We start from the raw sequence: 26,975 nt of genomic DNA on the forward strand, positions 1-26,975 counted from the left end.
TAGAAAGACTAAGTTAAAAAATCATAGCTGAGATGGAACTGCTAAACAAGTGGTTTTAGAGTAGGAAAATGGCATTGTTTCAAAACACAGCACTTCAGCAATTTCACAATTTTTCAATTGGTTGTACCAGCTTTTCATAAGAAAGTTTTCATTTTTTTACAAGATGATCTGACAGAAAATTAATTATTTTAAAAATTCCCAGCCATTTTTCCTAGAAATATTTTTCAAAACTGTAATGCAGTAACTATTCATTAATTTTCAAGGCTTTGTTTTGACAAAACATGATTATCCAGCACACCGAAGAATTATTAGCCAGTATGCCTGTAAGTAGAAGTGATGCTAAATGGTGAGAGATGGAAATGTACTATATATTTTTCCCCTCTCTTTCTCTCATAATAGATGTAGAAATATGTTTGAACATGTAATTTCTTTTCATGCAGAAGCAAAACTGTAGGGAAAGCTATAAGAAAACAATTTTTGTGTTCAAATTTTAAGTTACAGAACTTACACAAAATAAAAGTGAATTTCTGGGCTTCTAACTCTTTCTGGTTGTTAAAAATAGCCAATTGAAGCTTAGGAAAAGTAGAAACTTAGTGGGAAAAAAGGTAATGCTTAAATTTAGAAAGCAAAACCAAAAAAAGCCTTGGTCCTGTACAGAGCACCAAGAGGCTGAGACTGCCAGCACCATCCCTGGAGGTCCCACATGGCTCTGACTGTCTCCTGGGGGCTACTGGGGTTGGGTCCAGGCCCTGAACCTGAACAAAGAATCACAGAATCATAGAAGACCATGTTGGAAGAGACCACAAGGATCATCTGGTCCAACATGTCTTGTCAAAAGCATGGTACAGACAAGATGGCCCAGCACCCTGTCCAGCTGAATCCTGAAAGTGTCCAGCGTTGAGGAATCAACCTCAGACCCCTGCCGTCATAGGCGCCAGATATGAAGGTACTAGGCTGCGTGTGGGACCAGCAGTCTGCCCTGAACATGGCTGGGGGGGTTTGGGGCAGCTGGTGGAGAGGCCCAGTGAGGATCCAGAACCTCACCAAGAAAAGGGACTTGCTCCTCCAACCTCCTCTGCTGCCCTGCCTTGCCTTACCGGGACTCTCGGCCAGGCATGACGCTGTGCTGACTCCCAACAGCAACTGCAGGATCTGATCTGGATTTTACAGATCACCTATTGATTTCAAAGGTGGTTTAAATGCATTTCCAAAGAAAAGAAGGAAAAACACTCAGGAGAATTTTCTTGGAAAAAAAGTGGTCACTACAACCTGTACCTAGCCCCTTTTAGATGTGTCATTATCACTAATTATAATTCCGAAATGGCAACAGGCACGAACCATATTTCACTGCTCTTTTTAAGCCGGTTACCTAAATAGCTTCTTTTAATAGCAGTCCCACAAAATATGATAAAAATGTTCCACACATAGAACTAGATTTTGGACTTTTTAAAATTTGTACAGAAGCCTAATTCACCACAGACTTTCCTTTCTTGACCAAAAGACATCTCTTTAAGCACAGTTAGTTGTAAACTAATATACACATATAAAAATACATATATTTTTCATATAGTGTTAAACCAAATATGTAATTACAAAGGCATAAAAAAGCATTCTGCTTCAGGGGTACATTCCCAGCTTAGCTTGACCTGATAAGACAGAATGCCCAAGAAAAAGCTTGAAGACTGAGAAAGCATTGAAAGGTAGCAGAATAATACAGTAAGGGGAACTGACTTTCTTTGGAAAGGCTAAAGCTTTCCCAGCTGCCAGCCAAATCAATGCTGAAAATTGTATACCACACATGCAATGTTTTTTTAAGAACTAAATTTTTATACTCCAAAAAGTTATTTATCTACGGCACAGACAAACATTTTTATTCTTGTAGGGTAAACAAATCTAGTATCATCTGATTTGGGATGAGACACCAAGAGAACATTTGGTTTCACTCTACAGTTTTTTAATCTGAATTCATAAATCTCCCTCTTCCTCCATCCATTTCCCCTTTCTCCCCACTCTGCCACACTACATGTGTTTTTCAGTGCTGCATATACTGACCTCTATACATACTGACCCCAAATTTCAATGTTAGACACCAATGAAAGATTCCCAGTATCCCCTTTTTTTTTCGTTCCACAGAGTAGACAATAGTTTTAATCCTACAGCTGGGATGTTAATGTATTACAGTACTCATATAAATAGTGTATTCATTGCATATTTTATATTGTAATTTTTAATTATTATTAAGTGATAGGGACCTGGGGCAAATCAACTTTGTAAATACAGCTATACTGACATCATCTAACTGATGAAGTGGGAAGAACGTTTTGTAGAAGGCAGTCATATTTCCCTAATGAGCAACATTGTTTTCTAGCTAAAATACACCATCTAATAAAAGATTATGGTGAATAGGGGAAAACCTGGAAGCAAACAGAACTTATTTCTAGTTTACACGCAGAAACAGAGTAACAGAAATCCTAAAGCATCATTGCAGATTTGTCTTGGGACTCTGGGTAACTTCTCTAGCATCAGTGCTTATAAGCATCAGTACGAAAGCAAGCAGCCACCAGGTGCCAGAGAGAAACACTGTCTGCAGTTATTCCAAAATGAGGTCGTAGGAACAGCTTATCGCTTCTGAACATCTATTTCAACACCTAGACAGAGGGTGCTGATGCTGGCCTGGAAGGACAAACGCTTGGACACACATACATCACCTGTATTTTTGCCTACCTGAAGAACAATGGTGACAATTCATCTATTTCAAGAGCACTTATAAGGTGTTATTTATTCAGGTTTAGAAACACACAAATGGAAGCTACTGTTATAACCGTTGAATTATGATAATCACCAAACTGATCTTCTTGTTCTATTGACTCAGTTTATTGAAGTTGCTAGAAAAGATTGCCTAACCCTGACCACTGTGTTAAGAGTTATGAAGTGATTCAAACTTTGGGTATTTGCAGTTGTGGAATGAGTTGCATGATTTCAGTATCACACTGGGTGAAATCCTGTAAGGGGGAATGGATTGTCTGGATTTTACATCCTTCATAGTTTTTTCACCTGCAGGTTGATCTGACTAAGATTAAGTTGAAAAACAATTAAAGTGTCAATGGATTACATCTCATTTGTCCTGGTTGCTGTGCAAAAAGGGAGCAGACAGCACAATTTGGGAGGAATAATTAATATTAAAATAGACTGCACTTACATCAGAATCTTAAGAGATGTTCTTTACCTATTTACTTCTTTAATGTCCACAAAATCTCCAGAGATTTAAAGACACAAAATAAAATCTGCTAGGCATATATCCTAGGCATATATTTAAAGTATCTCATTACACAGTTTTACAAGTGTACAGCCTAGCTGGAAAAATTCAAAATTAAATTAGAAATGGTAAATTGTGGTTTATAAAGACTATACAAGAATGGTTATTGGGTAGCCAACAAAGCCAGGAGACCATCACTTCCAAAATTCATCACAACAGCTCCACACTTTCCTTATTTTGTATGTTGGTATACAGGTAAACAGATAGTTCCACTACAGAAATACCTCTTACAGTTCCAACTCTCATGTAACTTACATCATGTAAATGGAGATTTCAAAATAATTTATCTGAAGCCTACACCAGGCAGAGATAAAGTACCGCGTATTTACACATCACACAAAAATGACTTAGAATCTTATCATGGCTGCTCACAAAGTGACGCTCCCAGAAAGCAAGAATATTATCTTTCAGTACTTTCAGCAGCATTTGAAGGTACAGTACGAAACTTTCACTCAAGCTTTGAACTTCAGTGGGATTTAGTCAGAAGTTTTCCCAAGACACAACCGTAACAGCAGGAGAAGGCAAGGAATGCCTTTCCACTGTCTTTTCAAGTCCTTCCCAACACCTCTGTGTAATCAAATCAAAATACTGTCATGAGGCGAGTCTGCACTATGTAAGACACAGAAGAATGCCATGTGAAAAGAAATAAAGACATTTACTATCTCAGATAACATAAGGTTGTATTAATATAATTAAGTAAAGCTGCCCAAACAAAACAGAAGTCAGAATTTGCAGTGCTCAGGGTCAGAATACTTGCGCTGCCCAGAAACAGACAAATCTACCTTCCATGTTCAACTTCCTTTGTATAAGATTTGTGATATTAAAAGCAGTTCTGGACTGACATTTAACATAGGCAATCTCAGGACACAGCAAACGTTTCACGTTGTTTTCAAATTTCTAGTTGAGTAATGAAAGAAATATTAACATCTCCACCTACACTTCCCCACAAACTAAACTTTTCAATGATCATATTCAGCTAGGAAAATGTCCAGCTTCACATGACATGCATTTGAGTGCTCTATAGATGTCAAGATAATTTGTGTTTTCTGTAGCGTGCCTTCTTAAATATGACTTGAAATCATACCCACTGGAAGATTTTCCTGACAGATCATAAAATTCAGTATTTTTCATGCTCTGCAAGAATAGCGAGATTTAAACTAAACATTTTTCCCATAAGCAAATGTGTGTGTATATATATGCATATATACACACACACTTTGATGCATATATATATATATATCTCCATATCAAACCTGCAGACTAAAAATACTGTTTGTCAGGTGGCATCAACATTTAGCATCCACAAACTAAAAATTACGCACATTAAGCATCCACAAACTAAAAACCAGTCTCATGGCAGGAAGTATTCAGTAGAGATACCAGATGAAGGTGCATCTGCCCTAACAACTGATTCTTCACTCCTAAGCTGTAGTACATGTCCACCCTCCTCCCTCATAACCGTGATGGCAATCAGGACAAGACAGCACGAGAAATCAGATCAGGGAACTGATCTGGCTTTAACAAACACATCTCACAGGCAAGAACTAAGTTATTTACTTGGAATACTGCTTCCAGCTCTGGAGTCTTCAGTACAAGAAAGATATGGACCTATTGGAGAGGGTCCAGAGGAGGCCACAAAAATGATCAGAGGGATGGAACACCTCTCCTGTGAGGACAGGCTGAGAGAGTTGGGGTTGTTCAACCTGGAGAAGAGAAGGCTTTGGGAAGACCTTGTTGTGGCCTTTCAGTACTTCAAGGGGCCTATAAGAAAGATGGAGATGGACTTCTCAGCAGGGCTTGCTGTGACAGGACAAGGGGTAATGGTTTTAAAACCAAAAGAGAGGAGATTCAGGCTAGGCATGAGGAAGAATTTTTACACTGAGGGTGGTGAAACACTGGCACAGGTTGCCCAGAGAGGTGGGAGATGCCCCATCCCTGGAGACATTCCAGGCCAGGCTGGATGGGGCTCTGAGCAACCTGATCTAGTTGAAGATGACTGTGCTCATTGCAGAGGGTTGGACTAGATGAGCTTTGAAGGTTCCTTCCAAGCCAAACCACTTTGTGATTCTATTTGTCTTTTCCACCAGCTTTTGCTGACTTAGCATTACAAACAGCTGTTCCAGCTCAACTGAATGGGCACCCTGGCATGTAGCAGTGACAAGACAGCTCTCCAGGGCAAGAGATGGGGAGATGGACATGGAGTGAGGCTAATTTTAAGTCAGTTTAGAAAGAGAGAGAATAATTTATCACGGACTTCGTCAATAAGAGATCATCTACAGGTTGGGTCATACCTGAGATGAAGCAGAAAAACAAATGGGCCTTCTGTCACTGGTTGAAGGTCCATCACTACACCCATGCCTCACACATTTGTCCTTAGGCTTGGCTTTGGTAGAAACATTGGTCTGAACCTTCCTATCTTGTAAAAATAACTCTTGTAAGAATAACTTTTACACAAAATATTTACACGAATGATAGGATAAAATGTAACATTAGAAACAATATCAGATTTTGATTTTATAACTGCAGAAGAGATGGAACAATTTAGAAATGCAAGCTACCTAAAAGCAACAGAAAAAAACAGTTCAAAACCACTGAAAGCCATTCTAATGAAAAACATGTTAGAAAAAAGTTCATTCTTACGAAGTTTACTTTTTTGAAGATTTTAAAGTTCATTTAGTGTTTTCGGTGTTCCAGTGTGCATTTACAGCTGTACACTACAAAAACACACAAACACATAACCTAATTTCCCTTACCAGAATTAGTTCACTAACACTGAATACTTAAAACACAGTCTTCAAAAGTGAAGTCCAGGCTTGCAAACCCAAATTTCAATTCATGTCCAAGTGCCAGCCACTATGCTTCTGACTCCTATTTCTTCTCATGATCTTCTGTACAGTTTACTGAATTTGCTCAACTCACCTAGAAGTCCAAATGTGGATGCTATTTAATGGTCTGCTTTACTGACTTTCATTTATATATAATTTTATTAAAAATTTGTTTAAAAAATCCTGCAGTGATATCTGCAACTGTTGAAATATACTAGAGTGAAAAATTATCATTCAAATGAACATATTTAATTTAGCATTTCCTCTTCTGAGACTCAGGCAGATCAGCTGGTAAATGAGATTGTTTAAAAAACAGTTTTCTTTCATTTATCACTTTGTATAAACAAGAATTATGAACAGTTTATAGCTTATTTTTTTCATAATAAGCAAAATACTACCTATGTGAACATTTTTACAATCAGGAGGTAGAGACAAAACCAGCAAGATCTCTCTTGCTCATTTAAAGGGAAAAAAAAGAAAATAAATAATGTTTGCTGTTTTTAAAGAACTAAATGGATATAAATCGTCAGACTCTGGGTCATCACTAAGCACAGGCCAGAGCACTGGCACGAATGACTGTGTTGTGAAGCCTACAAGCTTTATTTGGTTTTTAGTTCACATTCCTGTAGAGTGAGACATTCTTAATCTGGGAGAGCTACAGGAAAACATTCATGGGAAAAAATTATTAAATATTTCCTCTCACAAAGGTAGCAGGCAAAATAAAAACAAAAACAACCCCTCCGCACAATGCTAAGGGTGGTCTTTAACTATCAAGTTCAGCAAGGCAAATGAGGCTCCTTTCTGACAGGCACTCGGAGCTTTTATTATTGTGAAACTAATTTTCTCTTCATCGTTTATTCTTCGCAAACTCACATGATGTTTATTTTCATATAGGGACAGCATTACCCATATGTGAATATGCACACCAAATAGGCTGCTCCATCATATGGTGATAATATAGTAGTAATTATTTGGATCCTATGGACACTTGCACTTAGATTCAGCATTACAGAGGAAGTGAAATACTTACAAGGGTAATGATACTTATTACAACACCTGATGTAATACATAACTGCTGGTCACTTCCCAAACCTCTCACTGAACTCCAGTAGCCTCTGAGAGCTGGTTGTTGCAATTCATTTTATGACACAATGTTTTAAACATTCTTGCTCCAAAGGACTCCTGAAAGATGAAGCCCATCTGAAGATTTTCTCTCTAAATATGAAACATGTTCTGTCTGCAGAAGATTTCAGAATTCTAAACAAATACAAAACACAGTTTATTCACCCCAGTGGAAGACGCCATCCTGCAGATGGGCCTAAGGCTCAAGAGGACAATATGCATGGTTGTAACAAAAGGCAGAACACAGGTTTTTCTCCTGGTTTTAGCCCTCGGCACTACCGCTTGCTCATTTGTCTAAGTTTGAGAAATCTACAGGAACATCTAAGAACCTCTATCAGATGTGTTTTGATCAGTGTGTACAGAGAGCAGAACCTTACTCTAACTCAGCGAGCAGGAACACGTTGGCCTGGCTGTGTGTGGATGAGTGATATCAAAGCTCTATTCCTCCTCTGACCAAGGTAAGATATATACTTTCTCCACAGAAAATTCAACCACACATACACCACCCCGGTGCAGTTCAAACCTTATGTGATTTTAACTATTAAGAAAACAGAAGATAATCTCCTCCTCTCCCTTATATCCACAAAGCTATGCATGCCAAATGGCTCGTGAGCCAAGAGACCGAATGCCACGTCCTGCTTCCCTGCACATGCAGATGGATTTCATTATCACTAAATTAATGACTTTCATATTATTATCCCAGGATTAAACCCGCACCATTTACATCTCCTGACTTCAACAACTGTAGGATAAGACCATCCTGAAATAGCCATTCCAAACATGCAGTTAACCCAGGAGCAGCTCCTGAACATATAGCGTGTGGGTACACCAGAGAGTACACGGATTTCCCCAGCAGCAAATAATTTCCAAAGCTGCTCTTCTCTGGCTCCTTAGGAAGGGCATTCCACTCCTGTTCCCTCTCTGCTTGTCAAGACTGAAGAGTCTGGACCACGTAAGAGACCCCTGAGACCCACCTGGTAGCTCCTTCCAGTCAGGCTGCAAAGGTGAGGCAGCTTTTCAGAATTTTATCATGACCATGGTACAGCCAAAGTTTTATTAGTACTTCCAATATTTGATGCAACTTCCTATAAACTCCCCAATGTAGCTCAAAAATAATTCTGGGGCACAGTCAGTATAGCAAAACCTAGGGTATATGTTTTCCTGAAAAGTCAGGCAAACATCTAGAAGATTTCTTTCTGTGGTACCTCCATAATAGTGTCATACCTGGAAAAGGAAAAGTCATTAACAATAAAGCAAATTTTGCTCCTCAGATGTCCAATGGAAACATATGCCAAAGATTTAATCTTCTTAAAAAGCAGACAAGAAATATATGGCAGAATTAATTTCACAGCAGTGTGTGCCACCACAACTACATGTAAAGGTGTCATCGTACCGTTTGCCCTTTGAGGAGAACACAAAACAATTCAAAACCAGACTGACAGGAGAAAAAGGAACGTTTTCCTGGGAGTAGAACTAATGGGAACTGAGTTCTTGGGAACTAAATGATTGATCCTTCTCAAGAAGCCTCAAGTACCATAGTTGTTTGACTATTCCACAAGTCAAATGATGGCCTGTTTCTCCAGGGAAACTGGGAGGACTCATTATCTGGTATTATTAGTCAGATGACTTCAAGCATTAATTATATTTGTTCAAAAATGCTGGTGCACTAATTGAAGCTTCTTACTGATGAATGATAAAATGCTGCATTCCACTTCAGATCATTGGAGATTTCAGAACATGGTCAACCGTTGCCTAATATATTTAAAATATGGCCAAAATGAAGTGTGGTTTGTTGTTTTTTTTAATAAAAACCTTATTTGCATGTGGCTTACTATATTTCTTCTAGGAAACAACAAAAGGGTAAAATGCCAAAACATCGAGATATTATGACACTATGAAACAGATAATCCTACCTGTTTGCCACAGCTTTTAAAATTATGTATAAGGAGTCTTTTGTTGCCTGTTTTTTGGAATGTCAAGCAACTCATAAATTATAATCTGGACCTAAATAAACATATGCTAGTTAAAAAATATTTATTCATTTAAGGCCTGAAATGAATCATCACCTCAAATATTCAAATAGCAACATCTTTCCTCAGCCTTTTACCTAACCTCTCTTCTAAACAGCCAGCCTCAGACTATTCCAACAAGTGAATGGCAAGGTGAATTTTTTATTCACCTGTTTAAAACATTCACCAGACAGCTTTAAATATAATCAGAAATGCTAGTTTATCACCATTATGCTAGTTTAAAGCAAGAAGGTAGGTATAAGTCTTTATGGATGGAAAAGAGTTTTTTTAGTATTCTGTTCATGCAATTACCTGAATTCTTGTATTTTGTCACTATCAGTAATATCAAGGGCTGTTAGCAAAATTACAAGATGTGGAAAGATGAAGAAAGCCTAAAGACCCTGACAATGTAATCAAGACCTAAAACGCCCTACAGGATGAAGGGTTTGTTGTTTTGTTTTGTTTATTTAATGAAAAGAAAGTATCTTCACATAGAGGTCACTTCACCTTTCCTTCCCCTTCTCAGCTATATAAGCTTTAAAATGTTCTTTTACTCAAAATAAGGTTTCTTCAGTTACTCATAAAGAATTACTCACACTGGGCCAGTGGTTTGCATCAACTTAAGAGAATAACACAGAGAGATTCATTTTAGAAGTGGGAAAATCCCAGCAACCCACAGACATGAGCAATGAAGGTGCACACAACCTCTGAGGAGTAGATGAGGGATGAAAAGGAAGCGAGGTCAAATCCTGGGTCAATCCACTGTGAAAACCAGCTAAATTGGGGTCTGAAGAATTAGTTGACAAACAAAGCAAAACTGCAATGTCCAGTAGCCCACTCTCTCCAGCCCCTCTAATAGATAGTTGCTCTCAGCAAAAATCATGCTTGTTTAAACACACAGTTTCTCCTAACCTCCCTCGTTATCTGGTCAGAATTAATGATTATCTGATTAATACATTGTTACTCAATTACCACTTAACCAAATCCTCATCAATTAATGCTAGGCACAACCTTCAAACCACAGTAAAAAAAAATGAATGTTCACCTCCTTCTTTTCCCACATTCTCTTTCTCCACCTCCCTTTTCCATCCCTGCCCCCAGATTAACACATTCTGGGATTTATTTTTCTGTATCTATACCTTGATGTCCTCTATACCTTTTTAATACAGAGCAAAGATAAGATGCTGGTCCCAAGCCCAGCCTCTGCACACAGTGTTCTGTCCTCACCTTTTGGAAGAGCATCAGTGACCACTGCCGTGTTTCAGCTCTAGCACAACTCCTCAAGAACTGGTCCCACATTGCCCTTGACACTCCTTACTCCTCCACACCTCCAATGTTACTTTTTGGTGTTCTTTCCAATCTCTCTGCTCCTTTCAGAGAAGCAGCTCCTTAGCCCAGATCAGCTGATTTGTTCAGAGAAAACTTTTCTTCACCTTGAATGTACAAACTGCTTTAAACATGAAACAGCCAAAAGAAATACAAATTTCTGAATAAAATTCTAATCATTGTACTGCCCTATTCCACATGCTCTGTAAGTGGTATATATTGTATGCCATATACCGAAATGATTTGAATGTAGTGTTGACATTTTTTATGTTCCCCACAATGCCTGGAAGACCACACTGCACAGAGTGCAACAAGATCATTTATGCAAGCAAAATGTGACCTTACAAGTGTGTAAAACCTTTATTTGCGTATCCAAGAGAAATAGTTGTGAGCACCAGTGCTATTTGTATGTGCAATTATTTGCTTTACACGGCACATCAATTCTGAAAACAAATAGTGACTATTTAGCAACATTCATCTCTTTCTATTGTATAATACTGAACTGGGGAGAGAGAAAAAGATATGACTTCAAATGCATGAAGAAATTGTATACTGACTGCAAACTAGCTAGAATGGAAATGTGAAGTTTGCACTGTGACAACAGAAAAAACAGCAGAAAATGGAAAGAGTAGTCTGATCCAAAAATCAGAACTGCAAGAGGCTGTACTGCTCTGAGAGAAAACATGGGTCTAGAAAGAATAAACACACGGCTTCTATGTATCACTCATACGTATAAATACACATGTAAAACCCACACATTCTAAGTCATTGTGGGTTTGATATTTTTTTTTAATGCATGAGGCAAATATAAACAAAACTTATAAACCCTTCCAGCCTTAGGAGTCTGAAGGTGGCAAGGTTAAGTACTCTGAAATCAACAGATGACACATCCAGTTTTTAGGACGTATATTCTGCACTGCAGGAAATCTGGTATTACATCTCTTCTGAGTATTTTGCACCTGTGCTTCTCAATATATGGTTAGAGAATCTCTATTTGCATTGGCAGAGTCTATAGCTTGAAGAGTCTGTTATGATTTGAAAAGGGGAACACTGGAGTCCACTGCTGGGTGAGAGTGGAAAGCTGCCAGCCCTGGGCCTGACTATAAGTAAGTGCCACCCAAGCTGCTGCTCCACATGTATGGGAAGTACCGTGCGATGCTCCTACAGAAATAGCTGGACCACGTAGTCTATGCTGTAATTCAGAGGATGGTCTGAGAAGAGCTTTACTTTAACTGTCTGTCTCATCTTGAAATATTTCCTGCCTCAGGTGACATGAACCTCTTCGGCAGAAGGAGGAAACTCTACCTCTCATCTCTCTCCCTCTTCTCCCTCTGCAACCACAACTGTTTCCACGCTAGAGCCAGCCGTAGCTGCTGCCAAAGAAAACAAGGTATTTTCCTACCTTGAGGGCATTCCCCTTTGAATATCAAAAGTCTATGGCAAACAATGGGGTTGAAACAGCTTTGCAAATAAAAGGTCACGAGAATTTTTCATAATGGAAAGTATCAGACTATCGATAGGCAGGGGTTGCTTCCACCTCACAAACACTACACATGCTTGTAAATACACTTCATTTTGCGCTGCACTAGTCTTTGCTGAGATATTGCATGGTCCCAGTGACATAACTCGAACTCATCCTTCCTCTAGTCATTTTGCAATCACCTTAATTGTCACGTCTTAAAAATAACAGATTTGTAGTTCTTTGGCAAGGGAATGCACTTACACAGGGTAAGAAGCCAAGCAAACCGTAGGGTTCTGCAACAGCAGTTCACAATTAAGCCTTCCACAAAGTAGGGGAAAGGAGAGAGGGCATGTGCTGCTTCAGGAAGAAGAGCAGAGCATGTGATAAGCTGTTGATGGAGCTGTGCTTCGTGAGCTCTAGCCAAAGGACAAATGAGCAATGCAGAGAGCCCTTGGCTGCCAGGAGCTACTGAACCCATGCTAGAGGCCTCCATGGAGAACTGGCGGGATGGGATTCAGCAACAGCAGGAGCCACATGTTTTCTGGGCTCCTGCTCTCTGCCTGTGCGGACACCCAGCCCTGTGAGAGCAGTCACCTCCCATGGGGTCACCTTCCCCCAGGGCCCTCCTGACCTCCACCACCCACATGTCCCCTTCCACTCCACTCCACTCCACTCCACTCCACTCCACTCCACTCCACTCCACTCCACTCCACTCCACTCCACTCCACTCCCCTATGGCATCAGCATCCCTGCCTCCTTCCTGGTCCTCCCTCTCTCCTGCCTCTCAGGGGCGGAGGGGTTGGCAGGAGCTCTCATACCCAGCTTGAGTGCTACTGCTGATATGAAGATAAACAGAACTCTTAGTCCCTAGACCAAGAGGCAAAAGATGGAAGGTGACTCAAGAAGCATTTAGTGAGAAAAACACTGGACAAGCTGAACAACTTTCTGGCATGAATCCTTAGACTAAAATCCCTTCAGATGTGCATATGTGCATAATTTAACTGTGGGAAATGAACAGAGTTTAAATGTGCACCCCAGATATCTGGCATTCATCTCCCTGTGAATTCTGCATATAGGTAAGCCTTCAGCAAAGAGGGGAACTATGATTATCTGCTTTCTTTTTTGGATTGCTGGGGCAGTGGAGGAAGTGAGGGGCTTGGGCTGAAGGCTCTGAATTTTCAGAGCAACTCGTTATATTGAAAACCAAAACTGTCATAATTTCATAACAAACAGAGCTTGCTTTGGATTTCTTTTTTATTTTTCCACTCTCCTACTGGACAGTTTAGCAGACACAGGCCAGAAGAGCTGGTGACTGGAAGCATAGTTGAGCACTTGCTCATTAAAAGAATTAACCCTACCACATCTTTCACACATCACCAACCTGCCAAGTCCCTGAGGAAGCTGCCCAACAAGACCACCACTCTCACTGCCTGCAGCTTCTCCCAAGACTTCAACACCTTTCTGTACATCCATCCTTGACCTAAGGTTCCCAGTATGGGAACATCAATCTTACCTTCCCTTCTCCTCCCCTACTTAGAAAAGCCTGGTCAGCCAACACTTTCTTCACAGCAGGATGAAGAAAACCTGTGAGTTTGGCTAATTGCAAGAACACACTCAAATATACTAGAAGAGGTATCACTGAGAACAAAACATCTGAGTTTTTAGATTTTAGATGTGGTGGACTGAGAAAATGGGACTTGTCTGGTGGAGGAAACTGGTAGTTAAAGGTCACTGATAACTGGGGGAAAAAGGGGTAGTTAAGATGTTGTCAAAGTCACTGGTATATAAAGACTGTTCCCATTTGATAGTTTTCAGTGCTCAACATGAAGTGACAATTGGTTTATAGACACTGTAACTTATATTTTAGCAGAGACCACCAATTGAGACTAGTCTGGAAGCTTAGCTCAGCGTTTCCAAATAGAAATAAAAATGAAAAACTATTATTGGTAAATGTCACCATATGAATAATAACTGAGATTTTTTTCACTCTTCTGCTGTAAGTTACACATGACAATTATCATAGAAATGTGTAGACATCTTCATCAGGTTTACGCCCCATCAGACTAGGCACATGAGATATGTAACAGTTGACTTAGACTGCTCACATACTTAGCAAATTTTAACAGAAGGAACTTCTCCCAAGTAGCAAGAGAGCAAGCGACAGGATGAGAGGAAATGGCCTCAAGTTGCACCAGGGAAGGTTTAGATTGGATATTAGGAAAAATTTATTCACAGAAAGCATTGTCAGGCATTGGAACAGGCTGCCCGGGGAAGTGGTGGAGTCACCATCCCTGGACGTGTTTAAAAGATGTATAAATGAGGTTCTTAGGGATACAGCTTAGTGCCAGAGTTAGGTTAGGCTATGGTTGGACTCAATGATCCTGAGGGTCTCTTCCAACTGAAATGATTCTATGATTCTATGAAGCAAAAATGTGTGTGTGTAGAGAAAATTGGCAATACAAATAATCTACAGAAATCAGTGTTAAATTTTCCTGCAGTCTCTTATCTTTATCAGTGTTGTAGTATGTATGGATGGCTTCCCCAACCACATCAACAAGGTCTCCAGTTCCAGTATCTCCTTAATGCTCAGTCTTCTTCAGCATCCATTCCATTTGGACATCTGTATCCCAAGACAACTGCCTCCTTTTTTTTTAAGCAGGCAACCTGATTATTTCTGAGATCTGAAATACACTAATATAATACATATATATACAGAGAGAGAAAAGATGTATTAAACTATTTTGCAAAGGGGCCAAGAGAAGGGAATTGGCAATTACTCACAGTAAGGAGTAATGTATATAGTGAATAGATTAGATAAAATTAGTAGTTGTCAACCCAGTATGGCCTGATGACAGAAATTGCAGCTTTATCTCTCTCCTATCCATGCCTCCCATGTATCATGTGCCTCATTAGAATGCTATAGACAGAACACACAAGAAAAAGACCATCCTCAAGCCATGAGAAAATGTCATCCGAAAAATCAGGGAAAAACCCCTGCCAGATTTGGTCAAAAATATTTCACTTGGATGCAGAGCATAATAATGTACTATCCCCTGTGCTATCACAGCATTCGAGGAATGGTAAAATCCAAGCTGTAGCCAGGTGCCTTTCCTGGGTCAAAAATGCCTCTTTACCTTTAAACACATGTTGTTTGTGTTTTGGAAAAACTAGCAAGACCCATAAATTAAAGAGAACAGAAAACTGACTCAGTCAGGATCTGGCTATGTCTGCCTTAAATTAGATATCACAGAAGCATGGACTTTGAGAAAACACTAAAAACACCTTTGCAAATGTTTGTAGGAGAAAGACATTGCTTTTCAGGCTACACAGTCCTGTAATACAGTATCTGATACACCCATCTATGTCCACAATATCTAAAGCTAGTAGCACGATGCTGATTGTCCCAGCTGTCTTTATGGGAAAACCTGTGTGGGAGAAAACTTCTTTTCCCAAATCTCTACATTCCTCTAGCTGTTCTTGCACAGAGGTTTTAGTTTCAATCAGAAGAGCATGAGGAAAAAATGAGAAAGGACCCTGAAGAGCAGAACATGAGAACAATTCAAAGCAAGCCCAAGGGCCAGCACGTGATGACACCAGGTAGGTCATTTCCATGTACATCACAAAAACTGCTTATGAAGCATTTATGAGAACAGTAAATACGAACAAAAATGCTTTCTGTCAGGTCACAACAAACAAAAGTCTCCAGCAGATTTACCAAATGGTGCAAAACTTTCCAGCACAATTTTGCTGATTTGCATTAAAAGGAAGAATGTGAGCACATCAAAGCTTGACTTTGCCTGAGTAAGAAATTACTCTTCTGGTCCTCAAAAGACTGGCTGATTTTGAAACTGGAATGAACTGAGCCTTGGCCCACATTTGTAAAGGTAATACAGAGTCAAATCACAGAACACACTCTGTAGGAAGTCTAGATACTGCTGATATAAGTTTTCCCACCTGCATTTTGAGGGTACAGCTGTAGGCACTGGAACATGCATAATTCATGAGCTGTGCTTCCACAGTCTCACAGGGCTTCCCAGAGCCTGTCACATTCTTTTCAAGTGGATCATTAAGGGTGGTGTACCTAAATGGATGGGTGGAGGAAATTTATCTGAACAGGAGATTAGAAGTGATTCAATTTTGGGAGATAACGTGACTTTTTGTAAGACTATAGTTCAACCATGTGAGTTGACATTGGCATCTGGGGCTACTCGGGCAGTTTCACATACAGATACTGTTGTGCAGATGAAGAATAGCATTATAAAGCCTCTCTTTGTGAACTGTCAAGGTATAATTCTGACATGATGATGGCTGATGTAATCAACATTTTAATGAGGAGACTAGGCTTAACAAGGCAAACTAAAGCTTTTTACAATGAAGTTCTGAATTCCCCTGGACTTGAAGCTGTTCATCATTGATAATCGGTGGGACTGTGACAAAGATAAGAGGAATGGAAATTCATGCTGAGACCATTTTACAACGGCTCAGAAATCTTCTCTAGTCTCTGTAAAACACACTGCAAGTAGAGGCAAAACACCTGGGAAGAACAGGAATAGCAGTGATAGTCTTCAGTGCAATCTACCTTCCTCAGGAGAGGAAAACTTGAGTGGGAAGCCAGTCCTGAAACTTTCCATTCCAAAGCTTTAACTATTAAAACGACTAAATTAGCTGTGAGAAAGCAATAAGCTCATTCCACACCTTCTACAGAAATGCAAAGCAGAGGATAGACAAAAATTTCCTACTTCTTCTTTATGTGCCTCTGCCATTGCCTGGAGGAGCAGAGCTGTCAGAATTGTTTGGGGAACACTTACTGACCGGAAAAGGAAAGTGTCATATTGACGCAAATACCAGAGACCACGGTGCTTGTCATACTGGAGTATGAAAGCCAGCACTTTTTGTGCCTTCCTCATTCTCTGTTTTGCAGTTGCTTTAGTTATTTATTTTTAAATACCCTTCTGACTAACTGTCTTCCAGAAGAAGAGGGGAAAAAAACAAAAAAAGGCAAGAACTGGGATAAACCAGAGCTGAGCCATCAGTTCCTCTGGGCCAAACCCTTAGGTCCAATTCATCCTGTGCTACTGCCAGCCACTTACATCATTCATAGCAAAATATATAGCAATCCAAACTAGAGTGTTCAAGACTTGCAGTAATACTGCTTATTTCCGACTCATCCTAAAAGCTAAACAGAAAATACTTTCTGTATCTGTGCAGCTGCAAAGCATTATTTAAAAAGAATAGCTTTTAAAAAAGCAATAAGCCATCTGAAGATGCAAATCTCATTATTTGCTGCACTAAAGGATTTTACACAAAATCCTCTCGAATCCTGGAAGATTTGTCCAATAAAAAGGTGCATGCTGTTCTAATGGATATCCTATGTCAGCACAAACAGCCTTCATGTAAACACACAGCCATGAGTACCATGAGTAACAACTCTGTTTCCATCAGAAGCCCTTTATCCTGCGTAAGAGGTCTGCACGCTAATAGATGTCCTGGGCTAATGCTAACTAGCTACAGCTGGCTCGCAGCTATAAAAAGCATTAATGAAAACATAAATACTAACTTCTCTGCTTCTCTCAGCCCGTACGTCAGGGCTGCGCAAAGGCACCGCTTTCCAAGTGGTCTGTGTGAATGAACCGGCTGCTCTGAACCAGCTCGCTCTGGTTCTGCGCAGTTTGTTTACCGAACAGGGTGTGCAGGGACGCGCCGAGCGCGGGGGACGCCGGGGGAGAGACCGGGCACGTGGCCGCCCAGCAAACCCTCCCGCAACCCGGAGCTCCGGGCTTCTCGTGACGGCGAGGATGAAGGAAGGAAATGTCTATTAACCGAGGGGCTGACCCATGGGCATAAAAATGTCAGTCCGCCCTGAGGCTGAGCGCAGCCAGATTCTTACAATATATTGCTGTGTTTCGCTGTAATATCACTTGCTTTGCTGCCCCGCTGTGAGGAATTTGGTGACAATAAATAATGCCTGCAATGACATACACGGAGCAGAGAAACGATGCTTCATCGTTCAGAGTTATGCGTGCTCTCAAAACTTACTACAGGATTTATGTTTTTATTGTGCCAGATATAAAACAAAACTGCAGAAGAAAGAGACTCAGATTTATCCAGTATATAAACAGAAAAGGGAAAAAACATTTATTTCCACTCAATGGAAAAGAGGATGCGTGCAACTCCAGGGCTGCAAGTTCAGTCCAAAACATCAGGATATTGAAGTGCAATTTTTAGTCACTCAGCAATTTTTATTAAACTGTGCTGCACACAAACATTTTTCATTACTCTTTGACTATTGGACTGTTTATCTGCTATTTTAAAATAAGTTGGCTTTATCTTGAAAGCAGATACTTTGTCTGCTTCTCTGTATTTCAGCAGGTGAGCTCAGACATATTCGGATCTTTGCTGGGAGGCCAGGCACATTGGCTTGCTATTCACTCCGCTGGGCTCATCACAATTCCTTCTAGTTCTGTATTTGCTTACAGTTGAATATAATAATAAAGAAATAAAAACATTTTTGCAAAGATTTAGCACTGAATGTTTTTGCTAACAAGTTTTTGCACTTCCTGTTTACATTATGGTACTATGGCCTATTAATTTACAGTTCTATATTGAAGATGTGACATAACTTCTTGTTCCAATCAAATCAATTTCCTTGCATGTTCTTCCTTGTGTCAAACTGAATTTACAAATTTTGGCATTTGTTCAGAGGTGGGGGAAAATGGGTAATCCCATCACTGCAGGACAAAGACAAGAACATCTGTAGCTGTCATGCCTAGATCATATTTGAAGTCAATAGTGGAGAAAGCTGCTGCCTCAGGAAATCCATAGCAGGAACTACACAGGCTCAAGGGAAATTAATGGGCAGACAGAAAGGTAACTCCCACAAAATGGTATTTTAATACCTCATGACCACTTTCACATTGCTTATATGAGGACCTCAGCTCCATGCATTACTTCCTTCTCCCACAACCTACCATGCACTCCCTCACCTGGGACTCTGCTTCCATGATCCCAACCACAATTCCCACTTCTGTGAAGCTGGGACTCCAGGGCAATCTCCTGTCCCACCTCACTAATGGCATGTTCCCTGCAGTTCCTCTGTTCACTCACTCAGAAACAGAGGGGAATGCATTCTTGCAGATGGAATTCCTGCAGGACATGCTGCATCAGGACTGTGGGAAACTGCAGCGGGTCTGTGGAATCCTTGACAGAAAATATGAGAGTAGAGATCAGCCTTGAGATATTAAGATCTACCCTTGAGAAGGATGGGAGTAAAGGAGTATCCGGAGAGAGGAGAGATGTACCCGTGAGAGAGAAGGGGATAGAAGAATAACATGGATGATAGAAAAATTAACCAATGAGATGTTAGTGCTGTAACTTGTAACCAATAGTGAAAAGACACATGAACTGGTAGAATTGTATAAAAATGCACTTGTAGCAATAAATGGCATCTATTACTTTCATCTTGAAAGAACTTGGTCCATGTCGTCTGTCCGTCTCAACCACGACACAGGACCATGACTGCATCACTGTGGAAGGGACCGTACCCCACCTGCCAGGCAGGCACTCCTAAGTACATGGCTGCCCTTGGCCTAGAATAGTTGGGAAACTACTCAGAAATACGGAATAATTTTATAGTGTTATAATAATTTCCTTAAAGCCATCCTCCTAGGTAAGGATGATGCTGCTGTACAGAAGACATGATCATGCGGTGAGAGCAGAAGTTTCAAGTGTCAAATTGCAGCACAAATGCAGGGAAAGTGGATTAGAACTGCACTCTAGAGACTTTAACTGTGTCTTGCTCTGAAACTTCTCCCTGCTATCTGCATTCGTATGTATGTGAAACAGCGGCTGACAACGTCCTGGGCAGAGGACCTACCAAAAAGCAGGGAGAGCCTGCCCAGTGCTTTCAGTTCCATCTTTGCCTCCTTCCTTCCGCTGCTGCAGACACAAGAAAGGCTACTGGGAGCAACCAGTGCCCTCACCCCACTCTGAGGTGGCCGTATGAAGCCAGCTTTCAGGTGTAGGCCTGGCACCTCTGCTTGCACAGACCAGTAAGTACCTCCAAGCTGGAGTAAGCAACCGCACAACCATAGTTGGATGGTGGTAACTGCCTGATGGCTCATTCAGCACCTCCAGAATGGCAGGATCCGGAGCTGCTTCTTTGAGATCCTTCTCCATGACTGGCATACCACCAAAAGTAAGAGTGCCTGAGTTGGGAAACCACTGATACAGAGAAATATTTTTTTTTTTAAATATGTATATAAAATCTTGTTATCATGTGATATTGAATGAAACACAGCCCACAATACAAACACGACCAAAAACTACACTCTGCAACTACATGACATAATTCTTGGTCCATTTAAACGTGAACCTTCTCTGAAATACATTTTGCATTCAGTCCTAGCCTTAAGCTCTTGTAAAGCAGGTTGTCCAGAGGAGCTCATGCTGCAGCCAAACACAGGCCTCAAATCAAGTAGCTAAACTCATTGAGTTACAAAAACATTTTGAACATATATCAGGCAGTATGTATCAGGTCACTTTTTCTTACTGTATGACTAAAATTACAAAAATAACTAAATCTCTTTTAGCTACCATTCCACTCGAGTCCTTACACTGTGAAGTGTAAGACACAGTAAGTTCGTCCCAGGCCTTTGCTCATCACTCTACTCGTTTGAGGAGCATGTTGTTCCCCAAACCCCCTGAACGTCCCTTTAGCCAAAGAGGGAGCTGAGGCATTAACCAAAATGCGTTTGAGGATTTCAGCAGAGCCTGCAGCGGATCCCTGTGAGGGTGATGTTGCTGACTGCCTTTGGCTGCGAGACATTGAACAGAACCAGCAGGTGCTGCAGCCAGGCAGGACTGGCACGTGAGCATGAGATAACTTTGTTAAGTGCATTTATAAGTTATGCACTAATTTTAAACCACAATGCTTACTGAAAGAACTAATTAAGATTGTCTTCTCTGAGGAGCTTTATTTTACTTGTATTGTTTGCTGTACGTTAATATTTTGTGTTGTATAAGATAAAGTGTATAAAAGCTTAAGACAGAGACATACAGGCCTGTGTCAATATTGTTCCTTTCAGACTCTGTCTTGTCTTAATTACCTAAGTGTGCCCATAACTTTAAAACCACATAGGAAAGAGTATTCCTGACTCCACACTCTTTGGGACAAAAGACATCCTTTTTCCCAAAAGGGTAAGATATGTTTGTAATACCTTTCCAAGGAGTATTGATTTGTTATATCCAAACAGCAGCTTTTACAAAGTTGATGACAAAAAGTTATTTCTAAGAATCTTCCTTTTCAGAAACATGCTATCGTATTAAGTCTACGCTGATGTTTTTTGGCACGTCTGCTGGTCTATGCAGCTACTTAAGGCTGTGCATACAAAGAATGTTTACCTGCCCAAGCTGCATGAAAATTACATGCAATATTTGGGTGGTTAAATTTCTCTTCCAATCGTTGGCTCAGTGTGTATCCATCTAGGCATTTATAACATTATGACTGCTCATGGTCCTTGTCTTCTGTACCATGGTAGCAGGAAAACAAATCCCAGAGACACAATCTGGCTTTTATAAAAGTTTCAGAGAGCTCCAGCACAACTTTAACACTTCCTTCAGATCAGGACCAAAGTCATGTAGTCAGTGAAAGGTAGAGGCGTAAAATACACATGGAAGATTTCTGCTCTCAGTTCTGTCAACCTCATAACTTTCAGGGATACAAAAATTCAAGGGGAAGAAAGGTCAAAACCAAGGGAAAGATTCCATACCTTTTACGTAGGCCATCTTAGAATAATTCTTGACAAATAACAGGTACTGGAAAATTACTATTCCTGGTGTAAACCAGACAACATAGAGCAGCACATACCTTGATTGTGGCTCTAGGCCTGGAAAATTACCTTTCCAAAGTGTTCGCTTTCTACTCTCTATACTGGTTTCCACTATAGGATAACATACAGGAGACTACATAATTCCTCCCATTCCCCCCATTTACATATTGCCTTGAAAAAAAAAAAAGGCAAACAGTTAGGTGGATACAGCCATAAAACACACATCAGTAGGAAATGAGGTGTTCAGGTGCAATAAATCTTCCCCAGCTTCCTAAAGCCCTGTATGCAAACATCAGATGTGGGAGGTATGGAAAGGTATGGTTCCAAGGTCAGTGGTGGTGAATACACAGCTCTACATAATGAGGCTTCCATGCCATTTATCTGCCTCTCTATGTTATTTCCATATCTCTGCAATTTCTTTATCATGGGGAATACATCAGTAAGTAGAGCTACTCCTCCTTTGTGATCAACAAAAGGCTTGGGAGGGGGTGTGACATATGCGCACTTCACTGACGAGTCCAAGCACTTGAGCATGGAGGAAACACTAGCTGGCAACTGGTGTCTCCTTTTTGCTAGATGTAGACAGGAGCCTGCACACACAATGTTGGCCATCTGACAGCTGGTTTTTGCTCCTGCCCATTTGCTTTCCAGAGAGACTGAATCCCTCATGGTCTATGCTGGCTACTGTCTTCTTTAAGAAGATTATTTAATCACCTATTCCCAACACAGGGCTGAAAAATGGTGGTGTATGCAGAGAGGTCCTTTTTTTAAAATTTGTACAGAGTATATCAGATAACAGTGCTTTCACCTTGCCCTTGGACAGAGTAAGATTATGTAAATATTTAGCACTGAAAAATAAACAGTAATGTCAAATTAACAAATTGTTGTACTACAGTGGCACTGGAAGAAGCCCAAGTTCTATCTATCTGTCTGCAGCATCAGCATCAGGGAAAACAGACTTTCAGGGCTATCTGCGCAACAGCACAGGGAAGATACCATGTTAAATGTATAACAAAATTTAATCTCAGCTGCACAACGTTATACCAAAGCTGTTTATCCAACAGTCTTTTGTCCTCACTCTCTGTTTTGGTGGCTCCAGTTTGAGAATTACAAATAGAGCAGGGTGGAGGAAAAGGGAATAATCCAAGTGTCAGGGAGTCTTAACTGTGAATAAAAAATAAAAAAAAAAAAGAGACTTCAAAGCAGAAACAGGTTATTAGACCTTGAACCACAGCTGTTAGGAGAACTATTACAAGTCTGTCAATGAGCAATTAGACTACTTTGCAAGAATATTAAAAGCACATATTTTCACTTCTGAGAAGGATGTGAAAAGGAGAAATCAGAGAAAACTTGTATCTTATGGAGTACTCTCTACTGCACTTCAGTTACCTATTTCCTGTTTATTTCCCACTTGAAAAATCACATCCCAGAAACATAATGTAATTTTTAAAAACTTGCATTTATGACCATTCCATTTAAAATGTTTTGTTGAAAAAACACAAAAAACAAATGGAATGCTGTAAACAGATTTAAGTCAGCCACAAAAAACATTCTGACAGATGTTAGCATCTGTGAATATGGATCTTTCAAGGCAGTCCTTTCCAATCTGGGCTCTTTTCAAATAAGAAGACCTCCAGGTTTTTGTTGTTGTTTATTTCAATATGCTTTATAAAAATTAAGCTAGGTTTTCTGTAGCAGAAGGGTGATTTTTCAATATATTAGTCCACCTACTCGGTACGTCAGTTGTAGCACTTGACTCTCAACTTTTAGGGCAGGTTAACCCATTGACTAGATTTGTGTTAAGATAAACAGTGAAGATCATTAGATGAAGAAAAAGAGGAAAAAAGGAAACACAACTTTGAAATGAGTTAGTTTTACGGGATTACCACTGCAAATAAAACCTTTTTACACAGAATTACATAGGGACGGAGCACAATGAATCCCAGCAACTGACTATCGTATTTCTGGGGGCCTGATCAGAAAGAGAAATGTGACTTTCCACACACTTCTATTCCTTCTAGCCACTCCAACAAATCCTCAGCTCCTCTAAATATTTCGCTCCCCAAGGGTCCTGCTTGCATGGTAGCTGACCTTTCCGCTACTCTAAGATCTGGCAAATTGAAAACAAAATAAAGAGTGAAACCAAAAGAGCTATTGATGACTAACGGATAGAGGCACATCACATTATTTTTCAAAGTAAATGTACTGTCATTCTTGAGTTCTTGGAATAGAAAGTTACAGCAGGCCAGAGTGCTAACGTTCAGGTGGGAAGTGGGTCAAAACACACACCAAGAAAAGCGAATGGAAAATTTCTTTAGTCACCCATAAAGATTTTAAAAAGTGGATTCACAGCTACAGTTAGCATTGTTTTATATTAGTTTTCCCTTCTTAACAGAAAACACGTTTTTCTCTCCAGCCTCCTCACCCAAATCTTTTGAGCGCTCTGACCAGTTTAAGTGCCTATTAGTCCTAAAAATGTGTCTATTTTAGTTTCACCAACCACACAACCAGCCCCATCCTTTAAGGCACAAAACTGACCAGCTCTATTTTTTACTGAACTCACGTGGCCCGCACAAAACAAACAGATACTGGCAAGAGCAAAATCCAAATTATACACTGCTTTAGCCCAGGAACACAAAGTACAAGGCCGAGGCAGTGAGTCAGACACCTCAGCGCCAGCAAGCTCCTCAGGTTGACTGGAGTCTCTTTGGTATTCTCGTACGTGTAAGCCAGGCCTTTTTCAAAAAGAGTCAAAGCGATCAGGTTTAGGCAAACACGTGTCGTGTCGTTTGCAAAAGTCTCTCTCTCTTCAGAGGGGAAAAGGCAGCAAAAAGTATGCCAGGAATGTTGGAAAGGGGCAGACAGTCACGGAGAGTCATATTTTCTTCCTTTTTTTTCCCCCCATGGAACTCCTTCAGCATGAAAAGCCCATTTGCGAGAACAGTTAATTACAGGGGGGAAAGGCAAATTATTTGACAATAATGCAGGGAACTTGGGACCAATTTATGCAGACACAAGCCAGAGAACTTTTTAGTCTCTAATGGTTTCTCAGCATCCTCGGAAAATGGTTTAGATACCTCAGCTAAACAGACTTAAACCCATCAGACGTATCCATTTGTCTATCAGTAAAAGGCCAGATTCTATACATGTGTATTCCTGAACAGTAAAGGCTAGACACATATAGGCATCACAGTAATTTCTGTGCTTTATCCGTGTTAGTATTAACCAATTAAATGAATCCATTTCCTCACAATGAAAATAGAGGTTTCCCCCACAACTTGCCAGTCTCTTTCTAGAAACTGGATGCCTTGAATAAAATGCATTGTGTTCCCTGCTCCACATTTAATTTCATGTTTCTTTTCATCTTAATGTGATTTTATGCCTCCCTGTGGCAAGAGCATCTAGGTTATTGTGGAGTGCTACAAAAGAAGATACACAATAAAACAGCCTGTCTAAAATACAAATCAATTAACTGTTCATCTACCTTGATAACTAATTAGAAACTTTTGTTTACAAAACAATTAATTAAGTAACTCATCTTGCCTCATAAAATACAAACGCTGCTTTCATGGCAGCTTTACTTCACAAAAACAAGAAGTTTGCAAAGAAAAAAAGCAGGTGGTGTTTTTTTGTTGCGGGTTTTTTAGGGGTTGTTGGGTTTGTTTTTTGGTTTTGTTCTTTTTTTGTTTGGGTTTTTTTGTTTTGGTTTTGATTTTAATTACAAAGGATGAGCCATCACTTGGTTCAAAGGACTGCCAGAGGGCGTTGGACTCTTTTGCTCACTATCAGGTGACAGACACAAACATTTTTGATAGAGGAGAAAAGTCTCATGTGGATGCTTATCAGCCATGGAAATAGCAGCTGATAAAGCAGTATGAGGTGTTTTCCATTCCTCCGTCTTTACAAGTATTCATTTTCATCTTTGCAGAAGAGAAAGTGGGTTGATTTTTCTTTTTGGGATCCAAAAGACAGTCCAATAGCTGCAAAGGACAACAATCAGGCTCTTTTATGAGCTGGGACATCTATAAAATTTGAGGAACTTCCAAGAGACCAGTTGAACAACTGTGTGTGAGACCACTCAGCAATATCATGTACTCAGAAGCAATGGACCCTCATTTTTTATTTTATTCCTATTTCAAGTTTGACATAACAAATGCAATCTGAGATTTCTGTTTTCTTTCACCCCATTCCTGGGAAGGGTGTGGGCTCAGGCAGGTTAACTACCTCAAATTGTATGATCTCAAGTATACTTTTGGTTTAAAGTTGGAAAGGAAATGGAGAGGGTATTATCGCTTGAACTCTGCTAGAATTGGTGGTGTTAAAAATCAGCCTGAATAATACACTGTCAGCTGCCCTGACTTTTGGTCAAATGTAGCCCTGGGAGAAAATCTACACAGAGGAATACTGTCTTCAAAATCACATTTTGATGTGGGGCTGCTAAAGTAGTTTTCCTCTCAGAATGACTTAGTATAGTCAGAATGACTCAAAGAATGACTTAACTATAAAGCAATGCATCCACAAAAGATGATTGTGTGATAAATTATATAAATTGATAAATTAAAAAGATCACTTTTTAAGAAATTATGCACGTTAAAGTCAATATAACTATTGTGCAAAGGAGCTTTTAAAAAAATATTGGAGACAAGGTTGTTGATACTTACTTTTCTGTGGGTGATGACAGAGCCTGCATTTTAGGAAAGAATAATCTTCCTAAATTCCTCCTGGAGAAATTTTATTCATTAATGAGTTCTGTAAATTATCCAGCAACTTACAAGGTGGCAAGAATGGGGAGAATTTCTGTATTTCAAAAGCTCAGGAAGAAGGACCTGTGAGCACGCTACTAATACCAGCAGGGTGGCTTACAGGAACTCAAATTCTTCAAACCTTTGAAGAATCCCTTCAAAGCCTATTGCAAATCACATCTGGAGATTTCTCAATGGAACCTTTTAAACTAATTGCACATCTCCACTCAGGTCCTAAACTCTGCAGGAAGATGGATCTCCTAATGTCCTGAAAAGCTGGACTTAGAAGATTTATATAAGCTCTGCCACTGCAACTCACTTTAATCAGCTTCCTGAGTGAAAACAA

At 40.0% G+C, this 26,975-nt stretch overlaps 1 protein-coding gene across 1 annotated transcript in view; it reads right to left on the bottom strand.

The window, feature by feature from the left end:
- The window catches only part of SPIDR (scaffold protein involved in DNA repair), a gene marked incomplete at both ends in the record, with an annotated part of 211,942 nt that overhangs the window by 43,847 nt on the left and 141,120 nt on the right, over positions 1-26,975 (bottom strand). The window lies entirely within an intron of this gene.

This window comes from Nesoenas mayeri, assembly GCF_963082525.1.
Source record: "Nesoenas mayeri genome assembly, chromosome: 2".
In the NCBI taxonomy this organism is placed as follows: domain Eukaryota; kingdom Metazoa; phylum Chordata; class Aves; order Columbiformes; family Columbidae; genus Nesoenas; species Nesoenas mayeri.